At 47.2% G+C, this 26,676-nt stretch overlaps 1 non-coding gene across 1 annotated transcript in view; it reads left to right on the forward strand.

Annotated features, from left to right (window-relative positions):
• Positions 1-26,676, forward strand: part of LOC101925930 (cytoplasmic dynein 1 heavy chain 1) — a 93,997-nt gene that overhangs the window by 24,874 nt on the left and 42,447 nt on the right. The window contains exons 11-34 of the transcript XR_006699912.2: positions 2,703-2,849; positions 5,678-5,818; positions 6,499-6,675; positions 6,810-6,920; positions 7,005-7,124; positions 8,856-9,095; positions 12,509-12,664; positions 12,805-12,918; positions 13,463-13,573; positions 13,653-13,862; positions 14,044-14,190; positions 15,042-15,208; positions 15,297-15,470; positions 16,697-16,862; positions 16,958-17,146; positions 17,238-17,432; positions 18,093-18,375; positions 19,220-19,320; positions 20,390-20,549; positions 22,057-22,300; positions 22,801-22,984; positions 23,256-23,468; positions 24,987-25,225; positions 25,726-25,882. This is a non-coding gene — a transcript (cytoplasmic dynein 1 heavy chain 1). The remainder of the gene's footprint in view (positions 1-2,702; positions 2,850-5,677; positions 5,819-6,498; positions 6,676-6,809; positions 6,921-7,004; positions 7,125-8,855; positions 9,096-12,508; positions 12,665-12,804; positions 12,919-13,462; positions 13,574-13,652; positions 13,863-14,043; positions 14,191-15,041; positions 15,209-15,296; positions 15,471-16,696; positions 16,863-16,957; positions 17,147-17,237; positions 17,433-18,092; positions 18,376-19,219; positions 19,321-20,389; positions 20,550-22,056; positions 22,301-22,800; positions 22,985-23,255; positions 23,469-24,986; positions 25,226-25,725; positions 25,883-26,676) is intronic.

Below are 26,676 nucleotides of genomic sequence, written 5' to 3' on the forward strand. Positions count from 1 at the left end.
AGTATTCAGTACAGTACCATGCTGTGCAGATTGCAGCCCAGGAGCGATCGGCCATGCCACGTAGCCTAGGTGGGCAGTCAGCTCTGTCAGCTCGACTTGTGTAGGTACATGCTGTGGAGTTTGCACAGTGACAGAATCGCCTACCCGTGATTCTCAGAACGTGTCCCTGTTGTTCAGCGACACATGACTGTCTAGTGGAGACTAAGTTGGAATTCTTGTTTAGCTTAAAGCACTGGCAGGTGGCACAGACTTACCTGACCTTGGTCAACCTGAGTCATTGCCCGACAACTGATAACCTGACTTGTATCACTGCTTCAGTGGTGCTAGTTTCTCAGGTCTCAAGGTCGTTATATTGAGACATCGTCATATACTTATGTCCCATCAGATGAAGGTTCATTGAGTACCTGTTATCCTTAGAGCACTTTCGTTATCCTTAGAGGACTCACTGGTTTCTTTTCATAAGCAAAATGTGCCTCTTCTTAAAGAGCACTTTGCAGACGTTTCACTCCTTTTCCAGTAAGTTTGAGGTAGGAGCTTTTACCTTGTAGCAGAGCAGTATTAACATGTAGTTGGTTCACCTGGGAGACAAAGAGGCTGGCCGTGGGGCTGACCGTGTGGATGCAGGTCACACTGAGTGTGGGAGAAGGTGTTGTGTAATGTGCTGAGGTGGCCACCTCAGTGGAGAAATGGAAAGACTCAATTTTAAGCTAATGTGAAATCAGAGAATGCTGTAATAAATAAATGCCTTAAGAGTATTCAAAATATGCTTCCATATTTCAAAATATAAAATGTAACATGACAGGAGATTTTGCGTTTGACATCGTGTCTGAGAAGGAAGGGCCAGACCTTGGAACCTTTGGAAGCTGCTGTCACAGGTCTTGCAAGGCTAGGCCTAGGCTTTGGTCTAAAAGGAACATTTTAAAAGTTGCCCTGTAAAGTTATTTGGTGTCATTGACCAATTGCATTCCTGCTAAAAAGCAAGAGGCATCGTTGCCTGGATAATAGAGGATGTGTTTCAGCCCTGAGATGTTCGAGTTGAAGAGCTCAGTTTTCACTGAGCGTTTCTCTATTTTTCCAGTTATCCCCGAAATTTCTATGTATTATGTTTTTGGGGAAGTGAGGTGTGCTCAGTTTTTTAATCTAACAACTAGTTTTGGGGACTTGCCCACATCTCTGGGATTTGAATGGGGATTGTATCCCATTTTACTGTCTTTTAGGTTTACATTTACCACGTTTCTCTTCTCTGCTCCCCTTGCCCTCTGGGGACTCCTCTTTGGCTCCTTGAAGTTTGATGCTTAGAGTTGGAAGTCCAGCAGGCAGGTGATCATGCTGCAAGGTCTTTCTGGACCTCTGGCAAAGGGAGTGGTCAGTGAAGGCCATCGTTACCTTGGGATCTGCCAGACTGGCGTGTTTTCAGTGTCTGCTGTCCACAGCTCTCCACTGTAATCCAAATACTTTGCCGTGCACTAATCTCTTTGGAGATAAAATTCATTAGTGTGTTACTAAATGTTAATTTTCTTTTGCAGAAAATACAGTACCGTGTCTTAATTAATTATTAATATTTAAAATATTTCATTCCTTAACTCTCCCTCATTTGCTTTGCCCACAGCCTATTCAGTTCCTTTTTTGGCAGGATTCTGCAAAATGTGTCTCACCTGCTACTGAGATTGTTCAGCCTCTGATGTATTTGTATTGATTTGTTTCTGGTGGTAGCTTGTCCTGAAATGTGTGTAGAAAGCAAGTGTTGTATGATAAAATTGTTGTGTAGTGCGTGCTGTGTGGAGTTCAGAGGAAACCAGACTCAGTGATTAACGGTGCCAGAAAATGTGAGTGACCAGCCATGGTTCAGACGGCAGTGGTGCTGTTCCTTTTGTGTGGCCTCTTAGACTTCTGTTGCCCTAAAATTCCGTTTTATTGGGAACCCATTTTTCCACCTGGTCTTTCTTGACAGGGTTTTTTTCTATTTTAAACAGTTTCTAAATAAAATTCTGTATTTCAAGAGTGAAAAAAAAAAAACCCCCCACACACACAAATTAGCTGGGCATGGTGGTGCATGCCTGTAGTCCCAGCTTCTTGGGAGGCTGAGGCAGGAGAATGGCTTGAACCCGGAGGCGGAGCTTGCAGTGAGCCGAGATGGTACCACTGCACTCCAGCCTGGCGACAGAGTGAGACTCCGTCTCAAAAAAAACAAAAACAAAACAAAAATCAGCTGGGTGTAATGGTGCATGCCTGTGGTCCCAGCTACCTGAGGGGCTGAGGCAGGAGGATTGCTTGAGCCCAGAATGTCAAGTGAGCCATGTCGCCACAACACTCCAGCCTGTGTGAGAGAGTGAGACCCTATCTCAAGAAAACAAAAACCAAAGGACTTGGCATGGTGGCTCACGCCTGTAATCCCAACACTTTGGGAGGCTAAGGCAGGTGGATCACCTGAGATCAGGAGTTTGAGACCAGCCTGACCAACATGCTGAAACCCATCTCTACTAAAAATGTATAATTAGCTGGGCGTGGTGGCACATGCCCATAATCCCAGCTACTTGGGAGGCTTAGGAGAATCACTTGAACCCCGGAGACGGAGGTTGCAGTGAGCCAAGGTTGCTCCATTGGACTGCAGCCTGGGCAATAAGAGTGCAACTCTGTCTTAAAACAAAAAAAATTGTATTGAAATAGATTGCTGAGTAAAAAATGAAACCTTTCTCTCACAGAATGTCGTTCATGAGCTAAGAATAACCAATCAGGTAATCTACTTGAATCCGCCAATTGAAGAGTGCAGATACAAGCTGTATCAGGAAATGTTTGCCTGGAAGATGGTTGTCCTGTCTCTCCCCAGGATCCAGAGTCAGAGGTACCAGGTAAGCCTTCGGCGACTTGAAGCACACGCCTCTGACCAGGCTTCTCATGGGCTCGTGATACCACTTCTTCATGGTGCTTCTTTACATAAGCTCTTGATGTTGTTTACAAACTCCAGACATCCCAGGGGAAAGTTAGGGAGGCTTTTTGTGCCCTGACCTTTTTTTCCAACTAGTTACTTGGCATTTGTAGCTTGGTCTCAGTAGTCTCTTTGAACTTCTGTCCATGAGCTTCTTTGGGAATCTCAATTCCTGCTTCTCCCTCTCCTCCCCACCCCCCACTTTTTATTAGGGGAATTTTAAAACATACACAAAAGTTGAGGGAATCAAGAGTCCCCCACCACACAGCTTTATCAATATATGGCCAATGTTATTTGTATTTTCTTCCCTACCTCTCCACCCCCACCAGATTATCTTAAAGCAAATCTCAGATATAATATACTCGTGGTAAATTTTTAGAGCAAAAAGAAAGCTCAAAAGACAATTTAGTCCCCAGTGTCACTTCTAAACAGAACCAGTGGCTTTCAATAAAAAGATGGCACAACTTCTGCTATTGGAGACTCTTCCAGAATTTAGTGATCTTGTTAAGACATTATCCCTTTTCTTAACTTTGAACATAAACTCAGATCTTTTAGGATTTTTTTTTTTAGGTAGTTAATTGCCTATGACTAAAATCGTGGTAGTGTTTCACCTAATGCTGGGCGCTGTCCAGCTAATCAGAACCAAGCTCTGGATATTGGCTTCTGCCCTTCAAGGAGTCCACATACAATCCTTAGCGTCTTTCTCATCATGCTTCTGTTTTTGACCAGCCTCGTTTCTGTTTGCATCATTCTCTTGCTTATCTCCAAATTTAACAAACTAAAGCCAGCAGTCTCCTTGTTCCCTAGAGCCCATCCCCTCACTCTTGTTCAGCTGTTCTTCCCTCTCTTCTGGGTCTTCTTTCAGTACCTAAACGGGACCCCACGTCCCCTGCAATCTTCATAAGGAAGCTCCCTTCTCAGGCGCTCATCCAGCCTCCTCCAGCACTGTTCTGTGTGATCGCCCGCGGTCCCACCCTGCTGACTAGTGGGCTTCTCTGTCTTTGCCTCACCTCTTAACTGCAGGATTTGATGGAAGCTGCCTCCTGCGTGATGCACTGGACTCTTCAGAACACCGTGCCTCCTGGTTCTCCTCCCACTTCAGTGGCTAGTCTCCTTTATTGGTTCCTCTTTTGCCTTCCCCTTAAACTCCCTCTAAATGTTCCATTCCCTCTCCACTCCTGTGCACTGTCTTTGTGGTCTCATCTAGTCTTACTGACTTTAAATGCCACCTGCAAGCTGACAGCTCTGTGTTCATATCTCCAGCTGACCTCTTCTCCTGATCCAGGCTTGTCTGGCCAGCTGCCAGCATGGCATCTCCACTTGGCTGTCTGGGAGTGGCGTCACACTGAGCACCTCTTGAGCCCTGCCTCCCCGAGTTTGATCTTCCCTCAGTCTTTCACTTCCCATCCTTCAGCTCATTCAGGCCAAAAATCGTGGTGTTGTCCTTGCCTCCCATTGTGTGTCTCTTGAAAATGAATGCCGAGCTGTTCACTGGACCCACTCCGTACAAGATACCATCACCTCTCACTTGAATTATTCATGTTCCCTCCTATCTGTTCTCTCTGCCTTTGCCTCCCTAAAATCTGTTTTCAACACAGCAGCCAAAGCAAGTCTTAGATTCTGAGTCAATCCTGACACTCTTTTCGGAGCCCTTGAATGACTTCCTATCTCACTCATGAAAACCAAAGCCCCAGCAGCTTGCTGGGCCCCGTGTAATGTGCTGCTTATTGTTTCTCTGACTTCAGCTGCTGCTGCTGCTTCCTTCACTGGCTCTGCCCCGTCACACTGCAGTCTTGCTGGTCCTCAAACATGCTGGTAGACTCTTGCCCCTACGCCTTCACATTTGTTGATCTCAACTCAGAATCCTTGGCGGCAAATATTCACAACTTACCCCTCCCCTCTTCCTGGTTTCTCGCAACTTTCCCCTTCTCAGCGAGGCCTTTCCTGACCTCACTATTGAAAATGCAGCCTTCAGGCCGGGCGCGGTGGCTCAAGCCTGTAATCCCAGCACTTTGGGAGGCCGAGGCGGGCAGATCACAAGGTCAGGAGATGGAGACCATCCTGGCTAACTCGGTGAAACCCCGTCTCTACTAAAACTACGAAAAACTAGCCAGGCAAGATGGCGGGTACCTGTAGTCCCAGCTACTCAGGAGGCTGAGGCAGGAGAATGGCGTGAACCCAGGAGGCGGAGCTTGCAGTGAGCGGAGATCCGGCCACTGCACCCCAGCCTGGGCGGCAGAGCGAGACGCCGTCTCAAAAAAAAAAAAAAAAAAAAAAAAAGGAAAATGCAGCCTTCCCCGTGCTGCGCCCACACTCCCTCTCGTCCTCACTCTGCTCCGTAGTTCCCTCTCACCACCTGACATTCTGGCTGTTTTGCTGATTCCCTAATCGCATCTCTCCTCCCATAGAGTGTAAGTAAGCAGGGGTTTTTTTATCTGCTTTTTGTACCTAGAATAGTGTCTGGCACATAACAAGCACTCAGTTAAAATGAGCAAATGGCTTCATGCACTCTTCAGCTGTTTTTGCATTGCCACATTTCTCTGTTGTCATTAATGTGTCTTGTATTGGTTTGATGAATTAAATATAAGTAGGCTTTCTGGTTACTTGTGGCCAGGGTAAGTGGATGTTACCCCTTAAATGCCATTTTGGCCATGAGCTTTTTTTCGGTTCATTTTATTTAAGTAAAAGGTGACACTTAGATTACCGCTTTCATATACACTACTTGCATTCATTTCGGCTTTGGTTGGCCAGGTGGGTGTACATTACGAATTGACTGAGGAAGAGAAATTCTATCGGAATGCTTTAACACGGATGCCTGATGGCCCTGTTGCCCTGGAAGAGTCGTATTCTGCTGTCATGGGCATTGTAACTGAAGTTGAGCAATATGTCAAGGTAAGAAACTCCTAATTTCATTCAAATATGCATATGATCTATTCTAGACGCTTAAGAGTACAAGATATAAAGAACATGGAGGCCGGGCGTGGTGGCTCAAGCCTGTAATCCCAGCACTTTGGGAGGCCAAGGCGGGTGGATCACAAGGTCAGGAGATCGAGACTATCCTGGCTAACATGGTGAAACCCCGTCTCTACTAAAAATACAAAAAACTAGCCGGGCGTGGTGGCGGGCGCCTGTAGTCTCAGCTACTTGGGAGGCTGAGGCGGGAGAATGGCGTGAACCCGGGAGGCGGAGCTTGCAGTGAGCCGAGATCACGCCACTGCACTCCAGCCTGGGAGACACAGCGAGACTCCGTCTCAAAAAAAAAAAAAAAACAAAAAAACAAGAACATGGAGCTAAAAGGTCTTGACTGTATGTGTGGTTCGCTGGATTATATTTGCTCTTTCAAAGCAGAGAGTAAATGCTAGGATACATCTTTTGGAGTTTTAACCATGACATTCGAGAATAGTAAGTTTTATTCTTTTTTGATATGAAAATTCTGAGAATCTCAAATGAGAATTTCTCTAACAGTGGTGAAAGACATGAACCTTCTTAATGGAAAATGTGAACGTCAGAGGTGCTAGTATTCTACAAAATGAAAACTCAAACTGTTATTTAACTGTGTTCTTCATTTGCAGGTTTGGCTTCAGTATCAGTGTTTATGGGATATGCAGGCTGAAAACATCTATAACAGACTTGGAGAAGATCTCAACAAATGGCAGGCTCTCCTGGTCCAAATAAGGAAGGCCAGAGGAACCTTTGACAATGCGGAAACCAAGAAAGAGTTTGGACCAGTAGTTATAGATTATGGCAAGGTGAGCACTGCTGTCTAGTTGAAAGGTATCAAGGGAAGTGTAAAAGCAATATTTCTGTTAGACTGATACTCATTGGAAGGATAAATGCCAGCAGAAAAGAGCTGATGATGTGTTGTGTGCTGTTTCACCCTCAGGTACAATCTAAGGTGAACTTGAAATATGACTCTTGGCATAAGGAGGTTCTTAGCAAATTTGGGCAGATGCTAGGATCAAACATGACGGAATTCCATTCCCAGATCTCAAAGGTGAGGACATAAGACTCTGTCTCTGTAACCAGTCTACTGGTAAACCCCGGCTCTGTGATAAAATGCTCCCCTCTCTCTGAACAGTCCCGCCAAGAGTTGGAGCAGCACTCAGTAGACACAGCCAGCACCTCCGATGCAGTGACCTTCATCACCTATGTGCAGTCTTTGAAACGGAAGATCAAGCAGTTTGAGAAGCAAGTTGAGGTGAGTTCTATGAATATTTAAAAATTTTCAGCTGGGCGCCATGGCTCACGCCTGTAATCCCAGCAGTTTGGGAGGCCGAGGCGGGCGAATCACAAGGTCAGGAGATCAAGACCATCCTGGTTAATGCGGTAAAACCCCATCTCTACTAAAAATACAAAAAATTAGCCGGGTGTGGTGGCGGGTGCCTGTAGTCCCAGCTACTCGGGAGGCTGAGGCAGGAGAATGGCATGAACCTGAGAGGCGGAGCTTGCAGTGAGTTGAGATGGCGCCACTGCACTCCAGCCTGGGCAACAGAGAGCAAGACTGTCTCAAAAAAATAAATAAATAAAAATTTAAAAATCACACTAGATCTCTAGTTTAATTTGGCTTCTATAGTATTTTGCATTCTGAGAGAATGACCTGACTCAACCCTTAAGGCACTGTTTTCTTAGTATGGCCCACAGATCATCTCTATTACAACAGCCTGATGTGCTTGTTAAAACTCAGTGCAGGCCAGGCGTGGTGGCTCACGCTTGTGATCCCAGCACTTTGGGAGTCTGAGGTGGGCAGATCACCTGAAGTCAGGAGTTTGAGACCAGCCTGGCCAATATGGTAAAACCCCATCTCTACTAAAGATATACAAAAAATTACCTGAGTGTGGTGGCACGTGCCTGTAGTCCCAGCTACTCGGGAGGCTGAGGCAGGAGAATCGCTGGAAGCTGGGAGGTGGAGGTTGCAGTGAGCTGAGATCGTGCCAGTGCACTCCAGCCTGGGTGACAGAGCAAGACTCCATCTCAAAAAGCTAAATAAATAATGAAAAACTCAGTGCAGATACTTGGCATCTGGGTTTTTCTGTTTTTTGTTGTTGTTGTTTTCCGAGATGGAGTCTCGCAGTGGTGCAATCTCGGCTTACTGCAACCTCTGCCTCCCAGGTTCAAGCAATTCTCCTGCCTCAGCCTCCCAAGTAGCTGGGATTACAGGCGCCCACCACCATGCCCAACTAGTTTTTGTATTTTTAGTAGAGACGGGGTTTCTCCATGTTGGCCAGGGTGGTCTCGAATTCCTGGCCTCAGGTGATCTGCCCGCCTTGACCTCCCAAAGTGCTGGGATTACAGGCGTGAGCCACCATGCCCGGCCAAGTATCCTTTTAATAACTTGGAATAAAGGGTGAAGCCCAGCTCTACCTTGCTTTGTATCCTGTCCGGGGCCATCCGGATGCAGTGGAGTGCAGCACCCAGACTAGCTGCAGTGGGCTCTCAGAGGAAGTCGCCCTCTGGCCATGATGTCTTAGGATGAATGGTTTTAGGAGAAGAGCACATGTATTGATCTTGTGTGTTTTGTTTTGTTTGAGGCAGCATCTCACCTGTCACCCAGGCTGGAGTGCAGTGGCAGGATCCTAGCTCACTGCAGCCTCAATCTCCTCAAACCTCCTCAAATCTCCTCACATCTCCTCCTCAGCCTCTTGAGTAGGTGGGCTTACAGATACATGCCACCATGCCCGGCTGATTTTTTTATTTTTAAGTAGAAACGAAGTCCTGCCATGTTGCCCAGGCTGGTCTTAAACTCCTGGACTCAAGCAATCCACCCGCCTCAGCCTCCCAAAGTGCTGGGATTACAGGCGAGAACCACTGTGTCCGGCCAGTCTTGCATGTTTTATAACTATCAAGTGCCTTCTCTTTCATGGGGCTCTAATTAATAATTTCTATCATTGTTATAGAAGAAAAAATTTGATTTATTTGTTAACTCTCAAAGCTCTACCGCAATGGCCAGCGCTTACTGGAAAAGCAAAGATTCCAGTTCCCACCTTCCTGGCTTTATATTGACAACATCGAGGGAGAGTGGGGAGCCTTCAATGACATCATGCGGCGAAAGGACTCTGCCATTCAGCAGCAGGTGGCAAACCTGCAGATGAAGATTGTCCAGGAGGATCGGGCCGTGGAAAGCCGCACCACCGACCTGCTGACCGACTGGGAGAAGACCAAGCCTGTCACGGTGAGTCCCGCCTGTTGGGGACCCAGGAGACTCCTCACCCAGCAGTGTGATTTGGTGACTTTCTTTCTTTTTTTTTTTTTGTTTTTTTTATTTTTTGAGACGGAGTCTCGCTCTGTCGCCCAGGCCGGAGTGCAGTGGCATGATCTCAGCTCACTGCAAGCTCCGCCTCCTGGGTTCACGCCATTCTCCTGCCTCAGCCTCCCAAGTAGCTGGGACTACAGGCGCCCGCCACCTCGCCCGGCTAGTTTTTTGTACTTTTCAGTAGAGACGGGGTTTCACCGTATTAACCAGGATGGTCTCGATCTCCTGACCTCGTGATTCGCCCGTCTCGGCCTCCCAAAGTGCTGGGATTACAGGCTTGAGCCACTGCGCCCGGCCTGGTGACTTTCTTTCAAGCCTAAAAGTCCTTGCTGTGACTGAGCTTTCCAGTACTGAAGACTCTTTTCCTTTTTGTAGTTAAAAAAGCAGATGGAGATAGTAAATGTGAAAATATGAAGCCCAGCTTAGACCTCTTTTTACCCAGAATGGCATTCAGGAGCTGGTTTCAAGGATTAAAGTTTTTCTGTTCTTAGATCATTCATTCTCTTACGTAGATATGCACAGAAATTAGAATTTAATTTCCTGTAGACAAAGGCCAAGCTTCCCACTTCTGCTGCTAGTTAATTTGATTTTGGTTGGATGGTCTCTGTTTTTGCCAGTGCTGCTGGTGGGTTGTGGGGAGACAGGTTCCGTTGCCATCGTTACCGTAGCCATTAAACCTGCCACCACTCAGAAACTGCCACATCCACTCTTCTTCTTGCATTCAAGCATTTATTGAGCACCAGCTGTGTTCCAGGCATTGTTCTAGGTTGTGGAGGTATAGCAGTGAGTGAAAAGGACAAGAGCCTCCTACCTTCATGGAGTCACGCTCAGTGGGAGAGAGAAAAAATGAGCCAGAAGAGACAGGCAAGGCAGGTGGTAGTGCTGCCGCGACAGAAGTGGATGAGAGGACGCTGGCTTGGTGGCTACTGCCGTGCCGGGGAGGGTGGTGTGGAAGGGGGCTGGCAACTCGTGCTGATGGCGGAGGCGATAGTAGATAACGGTGTGTTTGGTTTAGTGGGAGTGGAATTCAAAATTGTATGTATTTTATGTTCTGCTCCCCTTGTTATTTGTATTGGTGGTTTCCTAAGGGCGCATGAAATTATCTGGAGAGCGTGTAAATGCAAATGCCTGGGCCCTCTCCTCTCTACATGCTGATCCCATTGGGTTATCGTGGGTCCCAGGCGAGTGGTTTTCTTTCTAATTTTCAAATTTTTAAATTTTTATTTATTTATGGAATATAAGCATAGAAAAGACAAATGGAAAAGATGTGAACATATTTTGAATATTAATCTTTTTCTCATTTGGGGATGTAAGTTTCCTACAGTAGGCCAGTGACAGATTGAGCCTTCCACAAAGATCTGCTGGTGAGTGTCCCATCCTGCCGGTAACCGCTCCCGTGCTGCTGGGCCCCTCCCTGCGGTTCTACTGTGTCCTTGGTTTTTTTTTTTTTTTTTTTTTTGAGACGGAGTCTCACGCTGTTGCCCAGGCTGGAGTGCAGTGGCGCGATCTCGGCTCACTGCAAGCTCCGCCTCCCGGGTTCCCGCCATTCTCCTGCCTCAGCCTCCTGAGTAGCTGGGACTACAGGCGCCCGCCACCGCGCCCGGCCAATTTTTTGTATTTTTAGTAGAGACGGGGTTTCACTGTGGTCTCGATCTCCTGACCTTGTGATCCGCCCGCCTCGGCCTCCCAAAGTGCTGGGATTACAGGCTTGAGCCACCGCGCCCGGCCGTGTCCTTGGTTTTTAATTTTGATTTGATGGTCTCTGCTTTTGCCAGTGCTGCTATTGCTGCTAGGTTATGAGTGCTTGCTCCAGTGGAGGAGTTGAGTAGTAATAGCAAGATTCTGGTCATCAAAATTTGAATATTTTTTATCACCTCACCTTGGTGCCAGTAATGTGTTAGAGTTAAAATTTTTTTTTTTTTTTTTGAAACGGAGTCTTGCTCTGTCGCCCAGGCTGGAGTGCAGTGGCGCAATCTCAGCTCACTGCAAGCTCCACCTCCTGGGTTCACACCATTCTCCTGCCTCAGCCTCGCGAGTAGCTGGGACTACAGGCGCCTGCCACCACCCCTGGCAAATTTTTTGTATTTTTTAGTAGAGATGGGGTTTCACTGTGTTAGCCAGGATGGTCTCGATCTCCTGACCTCATGATCCACCCACCTCGGCCTCCCAAAGTGCTGGGATTACAGGCGTGAGCCACCACGCCCAGCCAAAAATTTTTTTTGAGGCAGAGTCTCACTATGTCGCCCAGGCTGGAGTGCAGTGATGTGGTCATAGCTCATTGAAGCCTCTGTTTCCTGGGATCAAGCATTGTAGCTGGAACTACAGGCGTGCCCCGCCATACCCAGCTTACTGTTTATTTTTAGTAGAGATGAAGTCCCAGGCTGGTCTGAAACTCCTGAACTCAAGCAGTCTCCCTGCCTTCGCCTCCCAAAGTGATAGGATTACAGGCGTGAGCCACCGTGTCCAGCCTAAGTAAAATGTTTTTTGATATTTTGCCTTAGTAGAAAACAGCAATATTTTGTACACCTCTCAACAGTTATCAAAATGAAAAGGAAGTATGCCAATAGTAGTGTTAATGCTGAAGTAGAGTCTGTTTCTGTTGATTTCTCATTCTTCTCTTAGCTAGGTGACTGATGTAACAACTGTGTTCTCTGGGGAGGATATGGCTGGCAGGCCCCGGGGGTTTGTCCTCTTGTATCACTGGGGATGTGCACTTGAGACCAAGTCTGTGCTGCCTCTTCTCCCACCTTCCAGGGTACTGAGTAAGACAATGGCTAAATCAAGAGATGCTCCACCATTCTATTTTATGTAAAATATTGATGTAAAAATTAAATTCACTACTGTACACACATCCAAAGTGGACATCTTGTTGAATGTTTCCTGATGAAGATGTGTGCAAAGAATCCGAGGCCGGGCGCGGTGGCTCAAGCCTGTAATCCCAGCACTTTGGGAGGCCGAGACGGGCGGATCACAAGGTCAGGAGATCGAGACCATCCTGGCTAACATGGTGAAACCCCGTCTCTACTAAAAATACAAAAAAAAAAAAAAAACTAGCCGGGCGAGGTGGCGGGCGCCTGTAGTCCCAGCTACTCGGGAGGCTGAGGCAGGAGAATGGCGTAAACCCGGGAGGCGGAGCTTGCAGTGAGCTGAGATCTGGCCACTGCACTCCAGCCTGGGCGACAGAGCGAGACTCCGTCTCAAAAAAAAAAAAAAAAAAAAAAAAAAAGAATCCGAAATGTCCAGAAGCCCTGTGGGCTCCATGCGCCATCTTAAAGCCTCAGTGCTCATCTCTCCCGAGACGTTGTGTCCAATTCTCTGTGCTCTGCTTTCAGGGCAACCTTCGCCCAGAAGAGGCACTTCAGGCTCTCACCATATATGAAGGGAAGTTTGGTAGGCTGAAGGACGACAGAGAGAAGTGTGCAAAGGCCAAGGAGGCGCTGGAATTGACAGATACTGGGCTTCTCAGTGGCAGTGAAGAGCGCGTGCAGGTATGAACCACTGGGGAGGGGTGGAGAGTCCCGCTCCCCACCCGGACTCTGCCATTGACTTTGTTCATCTCCGGGGCCCTGCCAGATTCTGGGGCCATTTCTGTTTCCAAAGTCAACTGCTTTACTACTCTCAATCACAGGTGGCCTTAGAAGAATTACAGGACCTCAAAGGCGTTTGGTCAGAACTTTCTAAGGTTTGGGAGCAAATCGATCAGATGAAGGAGCAACCCTGGGTTTCAGTACAGCCTCGAAAGGTATATCTCATGAAATCGGTGTTTGTGTATGTCTATTTTAACAGTTACAGACCTTATTTAGGAACGTGACAAGCCAAGTTCGTGTATTTGTATTGTGAGTTCATAAGATGTCACTTAATGTCCTGCATGTCATTTACATTATTGGTCCAGAATATTGTAAAACTTATTTTGAAACCTTTTTTTTTTTTTTTTTTTTGAGACGGAGGCTTGCTCTGTCCCCCAGGCTGGAGTGCAGTGGCGCGATCTCGGCTCACTGCAAGCTCCGCCTCCTGGGTTCATGCCATTCTCCTGCCTCAGCCTCCTGAGTAGCTGGAACTACAGGCGCCCGCCACCGCGCCCGGCTAATTTTTTGTATTTTTAGTAGAGATGGGGTTTCACTGTGGTCTTGATCTCCTGACCTTGTGATCTGCCCACCTCGGCCTCCCAAAGTGCTGGGATTAGAGGCATGAGCCACCGCACCCGGCCTGAAACCATTTTTTAAAGAAATATTTCCATTTAAAGAAATGCCGGCAAGCTAAATAGCATCTTATGTTTCTCTCGACAGCTTCGACAAAATTTGGATGCCCTCCTGAACCAGCTGAAAAGCTTCCCTGCCCGGTTGCGACAGTATGCGTCCTATGAGTTTGTTCAGAGGCTTCTGAAAGGTTACATGAAGGTGGGTGACCAGTGTCGCATGGTGATGAGTGTCCGTCAGAAATGCACCTGCACAGACACTTCGTTTACTTTCTCCACAGATAAACATGCTGGTGATTGAACTGAAATCTGAAGCACTTAAAGACCGCCATTGGAAACAGCTCATGAAAAGGCTTCATGTTAATTGGGTTGTTTCTGAGCTAACCCTTGGCCAAATCTGGGATGTTGACTTGCAGAAAAATGAAGCTATTGTCAAGGATGTACTGCTTGTGGCACAAGGGGAGATGGCTTTGGAAGAATTTTTGAAGCAGGCAAGTAATAAGACTGAACGGCTGCTTTTATGTTGTGTTCCGGGCTGTTACATGGATCTGAGCTATGTAAAAATGGAGCCTTGTCATCTGTGGTCCTTTTGGTTCTCATAGTGCTTGGTCCCTTGTGCAACTAGTGGATGCCCACATATTGATAACGTGCGTCTTTCCGGTTTGAATTCAGATACGAGAAGTGTGGAATACTTATGAACTAGACTTGGTTAACTATCAGAACAAGTGCCGCTTGATCCGCGGCTGGGATGACCTCTTCAACAAGGTCAAAGAGCACATCAACAGCGTCTCGGCCATGAAGCTCTCTCCGTATTACAAGGTGCTGTCGCTGGGGAAGGAAGCTTGCCCTCCCCACCAGTGGTCTCCCACACTTTCACTGTAATACCTTTTCACTGACAGTTACTAGGTACCTGTTTTTTATTTTATTTTTTGAGACAGGGTCTCACTGTGTCTTCCACGCTGGAGTGCAGTGGTACGATCACAGCTCACTGCTGCAGCCTTGACTTCCTGGGCTCAAGTGATCCTCCCACCTCAGCCTCTAGGTAGTTGGGACCACAGGCACATGCCACCATACTGGGCTAACTTTTTGTTTTTTGTAGAGACAGCATCTCACTATATTGCCCAGGCTGGTATTGAACTCATGGGCTTAAGCAGTCCTCCTGCATCGGCCTCCTGAAGTGTCAGTATTACAGGTGTGAGTCACCACAGCCAGCCAATACTTGTTTTTTTGTTTGCTTGCTTTTTTTTTTTTTTTTTTTTTTTTTGAGGTGGAGTCTCGCTCTCACCCAGGCTGGAGTGCAATGGCACCATCTCAGCTCACTGCAACCTCCGCCCCTGGGTTGAAGTGATTCTCCTGCCTCAGCCTCCCAAGTAGCTGGGATTACAGCTACGCGCCACCATACCTGGCTAATTTTTGTATTTTAGGTCGAGACAGAGTTTCACCATGTTGGCCAGGCTAGTCTCAAACTCCTGACCTCAAGTGATCCACCCACCTCGGTCTCCCAAAATGCTGGGATTACAGGTGTGAGCCACCTGCACCCATCTACTTGTTTTTTACAATGTGAATGAGATTACTTCATGAGATCCTGATCTGCATTGTTCAGTGAGTTTTGGCATGTCTGTGAGTAAAAGGGTTAGCAGTTTACCTCTGCCCTCTTGTCTGTCCACCAGGTTTTTGAAGAGGATGCACTCAGCTGGGAAGATAAGCTGAACAGGATCATGGCTCTCTTTGATGTGTGGATTGATGTGCAGAGGCGGTGGGTCTACCTGGAGGGTATCTTCACAGGCAGTGCAGATATCAAGCACCTGCTGCCAGTGGAAACCCAGCGGTTTCAGAGGTATGGCCTCCAGCCCGAGAGCCAGATTTGCCAGCAGCTGGTAACTACTCTGTGCAAAGACTGACGCATGTTTTAATTTCATTTGTAGCATCAGCACTGAGTTTTTGGCTCTAATGAAAAAAGTGTCCAAGTCTCCCCTTGTTATGGATGTTCTGAATATCCAGGGAGTACAGAGGTCTCTGGAAAGATTGGCAGACCTGCTAGGAAAGATCCAGAAAGCATTGGGAGAATATCTGGAAAGAGAGCGGTCATCTTTCCCCAGGTAAGATCCTTGCTTTGACTTGGCCTGGAGTCAAGCTGAATTTCAGTTGTGCATTTTTCCAGCTATCTCCTTTCCCTTCTGGGCCTCTGTTTGTTAGTTTTGACATCAAGGATTTTGTTAGCCAATAATACATATAATGATTACCATTCCCTTCCCTGTCATGCAGTGATTACTAATTGTACCTACCTTGGATTTTTTAAATTGTCCTACCTTGGATTTCCTAAGTCTTTAATTTAACTATCATCTACCCTCCAAGGCAGCTTGCATGGCATCTCTTCAGTGTTTATCGCTGGCAGTTTTCTTTTTTTTTTTTTAAGATGGAGTCTTGCTCTGTCACCCAGGATGGAGCACATGGTGCAATCTCAGCTCACTGCAACCTCCTCCTACCAGGTTCAAGTGATTCTCTTGCCTCTGCTTCCTAAGTAGCTGGGATTACAGGTGCCCGCCACCACACCCAACTAATTTTTGTATTTTTAGTAGAGATGGGGTTTCGCCATGTTGGTCAGACTTGTCTAGAACTCCTGACTTCAGGTGATTTGCTCGCCTCGGCCTCCCAAAGTGCTGGGATTACAGGCATGAGCCACCACACCCAGCCTCTGACAGTTTTCTGAGTGGCATCTTTTCCTTTCAGAGTAGTTTGCTTAGGCTGAATTGGACAGATTTTTTTAAAAATTGGTTAATAGGCTGGGCGTGGTGGCTCACACCTGTAATTTCAGCACTTTGGGAGGCAGATCACCTGAGGTCAGGATTTTAGGATCAGCCTGAACAACATGGTGAAACCCTGTCTCTACAAAAATACAAAAGTTAGCCAGGCATGATGGTGGCTGCCTGTAATCCCAGGTACTCGGGAGGCTGTGACCGGAGAATCGCTTGAATCCGGGAAGCAGAGGTTGTAGTGAGCCGAGATTGCGCCACTCCACTCCAGCCAGGGTGACAGAGCAAGACTCCGTCTCAAAAAAAAAAAAAGAGTTAATAAAGTAACTTACTAAGGCAGATGACATGCAATTCTTTGCATTCGTTGAATTCCTCTTACTTCAAGATCTTGTTAGGTAAGTGTGTATCTTTTGCCAAGGACTGGAAGAAATTTCGATGTGATTTGAATTTGGGCTGGAGATTGCCACCACCAGCCACATCTTCTTTCCCTTCCTGCAGTTTGAAATTTTGCCTTGATTCACCTTATATGTGTATATCATATTTTAGCAACTTGAGTGTTATTTTAATTTTAGGTTCTATTTTGTGGGTGATGAAGATTTGCTTGAAATCATTGGAAACAGCAAGAATGTCGCTAAATTACAGAAACATTTCAAGAAGATGTTTGCTGGAGTTTCAAGCATCATCCTGAACGAGGATAACTCTGTTGTTTTGGGTATTTCATCTCGGGAAGGAGAGGAGGTAAATTTCTGTTTGTAACTTTTAAAACTTCTCTCACATTTTTGCACCCCTCATTTAAAATTGTTACTTCAATTTTATTTCTTCATTTATTTCAGGTTCTGTTTAAAACTCCAGTGTCAATTACTGAGCATCCCAAAATCAACGAGTGGCTCACGCTGGTAGAGAAGGAGATGAGGGTCACCCTGGCCAAACTGCTTGCTGAGTCTGTTACGGAAGTTGAGATTTTTGGTAAAGCAACTTCAATTGACCCAAATACCTACATCACTTGGATTGATAAATACCAGGTAATCTATAGTAGAAGTGAGTGGGCTCATGGTGAAAACGCGGACCAATCTTTAAAATGATCTTTTGGGATCTTGTTCCTGTGTCTTTCAGGCCCAGCTTGTGGTTTTGTCAGCCCAGATAGCCTGGTCTGAGAACGTGGAGACCGCACTGAGCAGCATGGGCGGAGGTGGAGACGCCGCGCCCTTGCACTCCGTGCTGAGCAATGTGGAGGTCACCCTCAATGTGTTAGCAGACTCTGTCCTCATGGAGCAGCCCCCACTCCGAAGGCGGAAGCTAGAACACTTGGTTAGTCTCGCGCCAGACTCCTTCCTTACCAGTTAGACTCTTACACCCTCAACCATGCAGTTAAGTGGAAATCATGCTTGAAAAAGGTTTCAGATAGTATCAAGGAGAACAGTGGACGGTGTACGGATATCCTCTGAGGGTGGGCATTTGGCTCCCTGTCCCTACTGAAAGGTAATCTCAGGGGCATGCGGGGGTTACATGACATCACGGTAGAGAGGAAGGGATCAACCTTGGTCAGGATCGCTTGCTCTTTCCCGTCATCTCCCCAGAGAGGTGGCCACAGCAGTGCTAAGCTGCACGGCGTGGGCAGTGCCTGCTCCGAGTCCCATGGTGGCACATGGCAGACTCTTAGGACAGACATCAGAAAGCTAGTCTTCCATCATGTTTTAGGATAGTTGCAGAATTTTAAAATTTTTAAAATATTTGAAGCCAGGTGTTTCTGTTTCTTTGTTTTTGCTGCAGCTCTGGGTTCTATGTAATACCATCTCATGAGTAACCTTTCTCTCATCTCTGAAAGTGAATTTGCCTTTTGGAACATTTACTGAAAGCCATTGTAACTGGACCTAGAACCTCAGTTTCAGTTTAACAATCCACAAGCCCCGAGAATGCACTGTATTGCTTTAGCGTAGATGAACTTTTAAAGTGACTGTCTTTCTTCAGATTACAGAGTTGGTTCACCAGAGAGACGTTACAAGGTCCTTGATCAAAAGCAAGATTGACAACGCCAAATCTTTTGAATGGCTCAGCCAGATGCGATTTTACTTTGACCCTAAGCAAACTGATGTGTTACAGCAGTTGTCAATTCAAATGGCAAATGCCAAATTTAACTATGGCTTTGAGTACCTGGGTGTTCAGGACAAACTGGTCCAGACCCCCCTCACTGACCGCTGCTATTTGACGATGACACAAGCCTTGGAGGCCAGGCTGGGGGGTTCCCCATTTGGTAAGTTCTTCCACAGATCTGGACAGATGGAATCATGTATTAAAATGTTTGAAGATAGAACTAATGATTTGAATGTACTTCTTTTTTTTTTTTTTTTTTTGAGATGGAGTCTCTGTCGCCCTAGCTGGAGTGCAGTGGCGTGATCTTGGCTCACTGCACGCTCTGCCTCCAGGTTCAAGCCATTCTTCTGCCTCAGTCTCCTGAGTAGCTGGGATAGCAGGCACGCGCCATCACTCCAGGCTAATTTTTGTATTTTTAGTAGAGATAGGGTTTCACCATGTTGGCCAGGCTGGTCTCGAACTCCTGACCTGGTGACCCACTCACCTCAGCCTCCCAAAGTGCTGGGATTACAGGCGTGAACCACCATACTCGGCCTGAATGTACTACTTAATTATGTGGTGTGTACATTCTAAAATCTTAAATTTGTTTGCATTTATTACTACTTTGACTTTTTTTGTGAGACGGAGTCTTGCTCTGTCACCCAGGCTGGAGTGCACTGGTGCAACCTTGGCTCACTGCAACCTCCGCCTCCCGGGTTCAAGCAATCTGCCTCAGTCTCCCGAGTAGCTGAGACTATGGGCGTCCACCACCAAGCCCGACTAATTTTTGTATTATTAGTAGAGATGGAGTTTCACCATGTTAGCCAGGCTGATCTCGAACTTCTGACCTCAGGCGGTCCGCCCGCCTCGGCCTCCCAAAGTGCTGGGATTACAGGCATGAGCCACCGCACCTGGCCACTACTTGGGTTTTTTAAATGAGTTGCTTTTTATAGTTATTTTAAAGCTAAAGATATGTTTTCAGTTAGGTAATGGACTCAAGCATTCTGTTGCTTTTCTTTAAACAGGACCTGCTGGAACTGGGAAAACGGAGTCTGTCAAAGCTCTTGGCCATCAGCTTGGACGGTTTGTTTTAGTTTTCAACTGTGATGAAACCTTTGATTTCCAGGTGAGACGCTTTATGGGATCCACCTAAAATCTAATGCCCTGCGGGGATTGTTTGGGGAATATCAAGCTCGTACCTGTGAAAGCCATTTGCGTTGCAGCTCAGCATGGTTTGTATGGCCTCCTGAGTCCTGTAGTAGCGATAGGTGTTATTTTGAAGTGTTTGAGGTGTCCAGCATACATGCTTTGAAGTTGACTTTAGTTTCATGTTTTCAAAGTTAGATCTTTAGTGTAATATTTTTGTAAAATGTCAGTTTTTTGAAGACATTTTTAGTGCCTGTGTCTTGGAATAAGCACATGTTATGGAGGAGGTTTATCTTTATTCGACAAAAAGTGATAGAATAAAAACAGTAGCTTTGTCATTGAGATTTTATTGGCACAGAAGGAAAGAAGGTATTATACTTTTCATCTGTCATGATAATGGCTATTGTTCATGAAGTAACTGCTGTGTGTGGGCACTGGGCCCCTCACCTGAGATGTGACTCTAATTTATCCTTCACAACCACCATGGGAGGTAGGTAGTATTATTCCCATTTCAAAGATGGGGAGATATGCGTTTCAAAAAGATGTGACTTGCCCAAGGCCAAACAGATCGTCAGAGTCAGGATTTGAGCCCCATGAAGCCAGCACGGAGGCAGGTGGTATGGGAGTCTGCTCAGGCCACCATATCCAAGCAGCACAGGCTGTGTGGCTTAACAATAGAAATGTATTTCCTCACAGTTCTGGAGGCTGGGGAGTCCAAGATCAAGGTGCCAGTGGGGTTCAGTTCCTAGTGAGGGCCCTCTTCCTGGCTTGCAGATGGCTATTTTGTCCCCACAAGGCCTTTCCTCGGAATATAAGCATGGAGAGTATTCTGATTCCTCTTCCTCTTCTTATAAGAGCACCAGTCCCATGGATAAGCGGCCCAACCCTCATGGCCTCATTTAACCTTAGTTACATCCTTACATGCTCTTTTGCTAGAGACAAACCCACTAGGGTAAGGGCATCAACATACTAATTTGTGGCAAGGGAGAGGGGGAGACAATTTAGGGCACAGCAGGTGGTTTTAGCTTCTTTCTTCCTCTCCTTTCCAGGCAATGGGCCGGATCTTTGTGGGCCTTTGCCAGGTGGGTGCTTGGGGCTGCTTTGACGAGTTCAACCGCCTGGAGGAGCGGATGCTGTCAGCTGTGTCCCAGCAGGTGCAGTGCATACAGGAAGCACTGCGTGAACATTCCAGCCCCAACTACGACAAGAGTAAGACACCTCTTCTTCAAAGATTACTTAGAGAATGTAGAGAGAAATTCCCTTGTGAACTGATTTTTTACCTCTTGGATTAGAAATAGGAATTTAGCTCACAGGAACTCACTATTATAGGCAGTATAGTGAGCCGTGGTTAAAGATGGAAGGTAAGAAACCCAGGCCAGGCGTGGTGGCTCACGTGTGTAATCCTAGCACTTTGGGAGGCCAAGGCAAGCAGATCACTTGAGGTGAGGAGTTCAAGACCAGTTTGGCCAACATGGTGAAACCCGTCTCTACTGAAAATATAAAAATTAGCCTGGCGTGGTGGTGCACACCTATAATCCCAGCTACTCGGGAGGCTGAGGCAGGGAGAGTCCCTTGAACCCAGGAAACAGAGATTGTAGTGAACTGAGATCATGCCACTGCACTCCAGCCTGGGCCACAGAGCAAAACTGTTCCCCCCCAAAAAACCCAGGACTGTTCTGCGTCACCGCTTTCAGTCCTTGTTCTAGGGCAGCAGCATAGAGGTTTCTATGTCCCAGGACAACCAAAAACCTGAACAGTCCTTAGCCAGGCAGATGCCCCCGTGCTCCCTTACAGCTTGTGTGTGCCCTCCATGGCCTTTGCCACGGGATGAGTGTGTCCTCTGGTGTGGGCCCTCGGTGCCCCCTCTTCCTTCCCACATTGTCAGAGAGCCAGCCTCCCCAGCCACCTGTCTGGCCAGTGTTCTGCCATCTGTCTTTGGAAACAAGCCCTTTATCGTGATAGGAGCAGCTGTCAGAGAGGCCCCAGGGACCACTTCCCTTCCCGGTTCAACACAAAGGCCCAGCATATGGGTCAGGGAGGGTGGGATGCTGAAGGAGGCAAACATTTAGGTATTGGGTAGGTGTGAAATTCTGTCTTAGGTACACAGTGTAGCTTTTAATGTTTCCTTTTATTGCATAATAACAACTTGCCTTATGGAGAATTCCCCGGACCTCCTAAGTAAAACAAAAGGAGTGTGGAAGGAAGCACAGCACTTGCCTTTGCAATCAGTGTTCTCTTAAGGCGAGAATACACTTTGTTCCAAAGTGGCTCAGAGGTGCTTGGAGGTTTGGGGTTCTTTTTATTTTGTCGATGCTAGGAACAGGTAATTCCCATGATCTAAGCCAGTCAGTGTCGCGGCATTTCTTCCTTTTTATTTTTGCGCATTTGTGGACTGCATCTCTATCTTGAGTTCTCTGTGACACTCAGTGCTGTGTTGCCCAAATAACATAGTGGTCTCTGCCTCTGGTGGCTTGACCTGGGACACGTGCACGTGAGGTGCATGGGAATGGGTCCACCTGGGCTGGGAGAGCGTGGCTGGTGGTCCCTGAAGAAAGGCCAGAGAGCAGCCCCCCAGGAAGCCTCTACTCCAGCTCCCTGGGAGAACGAGAGCTTTGTCTGTTGTTTTAGAGACATTTTAGAATGGGGTTTTTTGTTTGTTTGTTTGTTTGTTTGTTTTTTAACATTTCTAGCCTTAACACTGTCATCTCGTTCTCAGCCTCTGCCCCCATTACTTGTGAGCTACTGAACAAACAAGTCAAGGTGAGCCCGGACATGGCCATCTTCATCACCATGAACCCTGGCTACGCGGGCCGGTCTAACCTTCCTGACAACTTGAAGAAGCTGTTCCGGAGCCTGGCGATGACCAAGCCCGACCGGCAGTTAATCGCCCAGGTCATGCTGTACTCACAGGGCTTCCGCACTGCTGAAGTGCTTGCCAACAAAATCGTCCCATTTTTTAAGTAAGTAGCCTAGAATTCTTCCTAATCATATTTCTTACATGTGATAAATGTGCCCATTTAACCTTAAAATTTTTTTTTTTTTTTTGAGACGGAGTCTTGCTCTGTCGCCCAGGCTGGGGTGCAGTGGCATGATCTCAGCTCACTGCAAGCTCCTCTGCCTCCTGGGTTCACGCCATTCTCCTGCCTCAGCCTCCCGAGTAGCTGAGACTACAGGCGCCCGCCACCTCGCCCGGCTAGTTTTTTGTATTTTTTAGTAGAGACGGGGTTTCACCGTGTTAGCCAGGATGGTCTCGATCTCCTGACCTCGTGATCCGCCCGTCTCGGCCTCCCAAAGTGCTGGGATTACAGGCTTGAGCCACCGCGCCCAGCCAACCTTACAATTTTTATGTGTAATGATGGTACGTCTTTCAAAATATCCATCTCTGATTTCTTGACACTTGACCCTATTATTGTTTAAAGTATACTGTTTTTAAAGAAAGCCTTTTATTTTTCTTATCTAGACTATGCGATGAGCAGCTATCTTCCCAAAGCCATTATGACTTTGGTCTTCGGGCTTTGAAGAGTGTGCTGGTGAGTGCAGGCAATGTGAAGAGAGAGAGAATCCAGAAGATAAAGAGGGAGAAAGAGGAACGAGGGGAAGCAGTTGATGAAGGAGAAATTGCTGAAAATCTCCCTGAACAAGAGGTTCGTTTTGATCATTCAAACCTTATACATTATTTAACTTTACCTTTTTAACATTTAAGCCATGACTTGTGGGTTCTTCTTGTGGTTCACATGTCTTGGGATGACTGGAATCGACTGGAATGTTGGCCCAGTGAGTTGAGTGCACGAATGTGGGCGAGTGATGGTCGCACCCTTTGTTCACCAACAGTTACCGATCACGCATCTTCTGGGGATGCAGCGGGCAGCACTTAAGCCGTGCTCCACTGCTCACAGCCCAGCCCTTTCCCCGTAGATTCTGATACAGAGCGTCTGTGAGACGATGGTGCCGAAGCTGGTGGCAGAGGACATCCCGCTGCTCTTCAGCCTCCTGTCGGACGTGTTCCCTGGAGTCCAGTATCACAGGGGTGAGATGACTGCCCTTCGAGAAGAGCTGAAGAAAGTGTGTCAGGAGATGTATTTGACATATGGAGATGGAGAAGAAGTTGGTGGAATGTGGGTTGAAAAGGTAACTCGGATTGTTTCTTGACCACTGCCCTCACAGACCCTGCTGGCCTTAGTGTCCAGTAATGACAACCGTGGGCCCTTTGATGAAACTGTCCACAGAGGCTGTGGAGGTGCATAATATGCTTTATGAAGATTTGCCCAAGGCCTATTTGAATTTTTTGTTGTTGTTGTTTAAATGAAGAGGAAACAATACTTAACCTGAAAATTTTACACGATACAGTTCAATTTCTGAAAATGCTAAGTGCATGACTATTTTGGAAAGTTGTTTATACTGGTAAAAATTCTGCTTACAAGACTTTCCAGTGCCAGAGATGAACAGCCTAAATTGCTGATCAGTAAGTAGTTTACATTCTGTATTGGCTTCTTTCCTTTACTCTATGTGATTCATTTAAGAAAAAGTTTGTTGTTTACACAAGCTGTGTGTGTTTAGCCTGAGAGACGCTGTACGGGATTGAACATACAGCTCATCCATTCAGTCTCTCGTTGTCCTTGCCGGGATCTGATGTGTCCTTGTTGAGGCTGCTCGTTGGTGTCTTGTCCCACTGGCTCCAGCCTTCCTGACTTACTAAAGAACTCGCCAGTTTGGAAATGTTTTAGATGTGGCCTATGTAACATCTCTCCAGTTGGGGAGTTTCAGTACTTGCCTTTAAAAATCCATAGATAGCGCGGTGGCTCACGCCTGTAATCCCAGCACTGTGGGAGGCCAAGGCGGGCGGATCATGAGGTCAGGAGATCGAGACCATCCTGGCTAACACGGTGAAACCCCGTCTCTACTAAAAAATACAAAAAACTAGCCGGGCATGGTTGGGGGCGCCTGTAGTCCCAGCTACTCCGGAGGCTGAGGCAGGAGAATGGCGTGAACGCGGGAGGCAGAGCTTGCAGTGAGCTGAGATCCGGCCACTGCACTCCAGCCTGGGCAACAGAGCAAGACTCCATCTCAAAAAAAAAAAAAAGGCCGGGCGCGGTGGCTCAAGCCTGTAATCCCAGCACTTTGGGAGGCCGAGACGGGCGGATCACAAGGTCAGGAGATCGAGACCATCCTGGCTAACACGGCGAAACCCCGTCTCTACTAAAAACACAAAAAATTAGCCGGGCGAGGTGGCGGTGCCTGTGGTCCCAGCTACTCGGGAGGCTGAGGCAGGAGAATGGCGTGAACCCGGGAGGCGGAGCTTACAGTGAGCTGAGATCTGGCCACTGCACTCCAGCCTGGACGACAGAGCGAGACTCCGTCTCAAAAAAAAAAAAAAAAAAGAATCCATAGATAGGTGCTTGTAATCCCAGCTACTCGGGGGAGTGAGGCAGGAGAATCACTGGAACCTGGGAGGTGGAGCTTGCAGTGAGCTGAGATCATGCCACTGCACTCCAGTGTGGGCGACAGAGAGAGACTCCGTTTCAGAAAAAAAAAGAAGAAGTCCACACGTAATGTTTCTTGCTGACTTTCACAAGAGGTGGCTGAGCGAGGAGCTGGCCCCATTCCTCCTCTGGGATGGTCACTGTGCTGGTCTGTTGGGCCCTGCAGGTTCTCCAGCTCTATCAGATCACCCAGATCAATCATGGCCTGATGATGGTGGGGCCCTCGGGAAGTGGGAAGAGCATGGCCTGGCGTGTCCTGCTGAAGGCGTTGGAGAGACTCGAGGGTGTGGAAGGTGTGGCCCATATCATCGACCCCAAGGCCATCAGCAAAGACCACCTCTACGGAACCCTGGACCCCAACACCAGGGAATGGACAGATGGGCTCTTCACACACGTGCTGAGAAAGTACGTCTTCTTTATCTGTGTTTGTGTTCTCCTGGATGTGGGCCCTACGTACTTTGCTCTCACAAGAGCAGAGTATACATTATTTTCAGCCAAAGTCTGAGCAAATTAAAGGTCACTTCAAACCATCATAGGTAAACATGCCTAATGTTGAAATCTTGATTGGCTGGGCGCAGTGGCTCACGCCTGTAATCCAGCACTTTGGGAGGCCGAGGCGGGCGGATCACGAGGTCAGGAGATCGAGACCATCCTGGTTAACACGGTGAAACCCCGTCTCTACTAAAAATACAAAAAAATGAGCCGGGCATTGTGGCAGGCGCCTGTAGTCCCAGCTACTCGGGAGGCTGAGGCAGGAGAATGGCGTGAACCCGGGAGGCGGAGCTTGCAGTGAGCCGAGATCATGCCACTGCACTCCAGAATGGGCAACAGAGCAAGACTCCGTCTCAAAAAAAAAAAAAATCTTGATTTAGTCAGCAGCTGTTTTAAAATCCTTCCCCGACCAGGATCATCGACAGCGTGAGAGGCGAGCTGCAGAAGCGCCAGTGGATCGTCTTCGATGGCGATGTGGATCCAGAATGGGTTGAGAACTTGAACTCAGTGCTGGATGACAACAAGCTCCTAACTCTGCCCAATGGAGAGCGCCTCAGTCTTCCACCCAATGTAAGTAGCCTTTTGTATGTCATCAACTGAATAATTCCTTTTGGCCAACTAAAATTCATATGCTAGCTAAGTGCATATCTGGAGTCGTGGACCCAGATTCCGTGGAGTAGCGATCATTGTGTAAGTAATTTTCAAAGGCAGCATCTCAACTGCTAGATTTTTTTTTCCATTTCCATGACTAGTGAGAAACATTTTAATAGGTTTTATTAATGGCTTTCTATCATTTATGGAATAATAAGCACATTCTGTGATTATCGGTTAACCTTGTATGGTGGGGTTGTCGTTAGGGTTTCTTAAGCTATTATACATCTAAAGAGTTGGGAAAATGAGAAATTTGGAATGGGACTTTCTAGGCTGTCCCTTGGGAAATGAGTTCATGGTGCAGGTGCCTGACAACACCTACTGATCAATAAACACTGCCAGGCCCAGTATAGATTTGCACTGAGTCAGACCCTGTTGTAGATGCTGAAAATACAGCAGTAAGAAAGCAAGAAGACAGGCCGGGCATGGTGGCTCACGCCTGTAATCCCAGCACTTTGGGAGGCCGAGGCAGGTGAATTACGAGGTCAGGAGATCGAGACAATCCTGGCTAACATGATGAAACCCCGTCTCTACTAAAAATACAAAAAATTAGCTAGGCGTGGTGGCGGGCGCTTGTAGTCCCAGCTACTTGGGAGGCTGAGGCAGGAGAATCGCTTGAACCTGGGAGGTGGAGGTTGCAGTGAGCCAAGATTGCGCTACTGCACTCCAGCCTGCGTGACAGAGTGAGACTCTGTCTCAGAAAAGAAAAAAAA

Source organism: Macaca fascicularis, chromosome 7 (genome assembly GCF_037993035.2).
Source record: "Macaca fascicularis isolate 582-1 chromosome 7, T2T-MFA8v1.1".
NCBI lineage: Eukaryota > Metazoa > Chordata > Mammalia > Primates > Cercopithecidae > Macaca > Macaca fascicularis.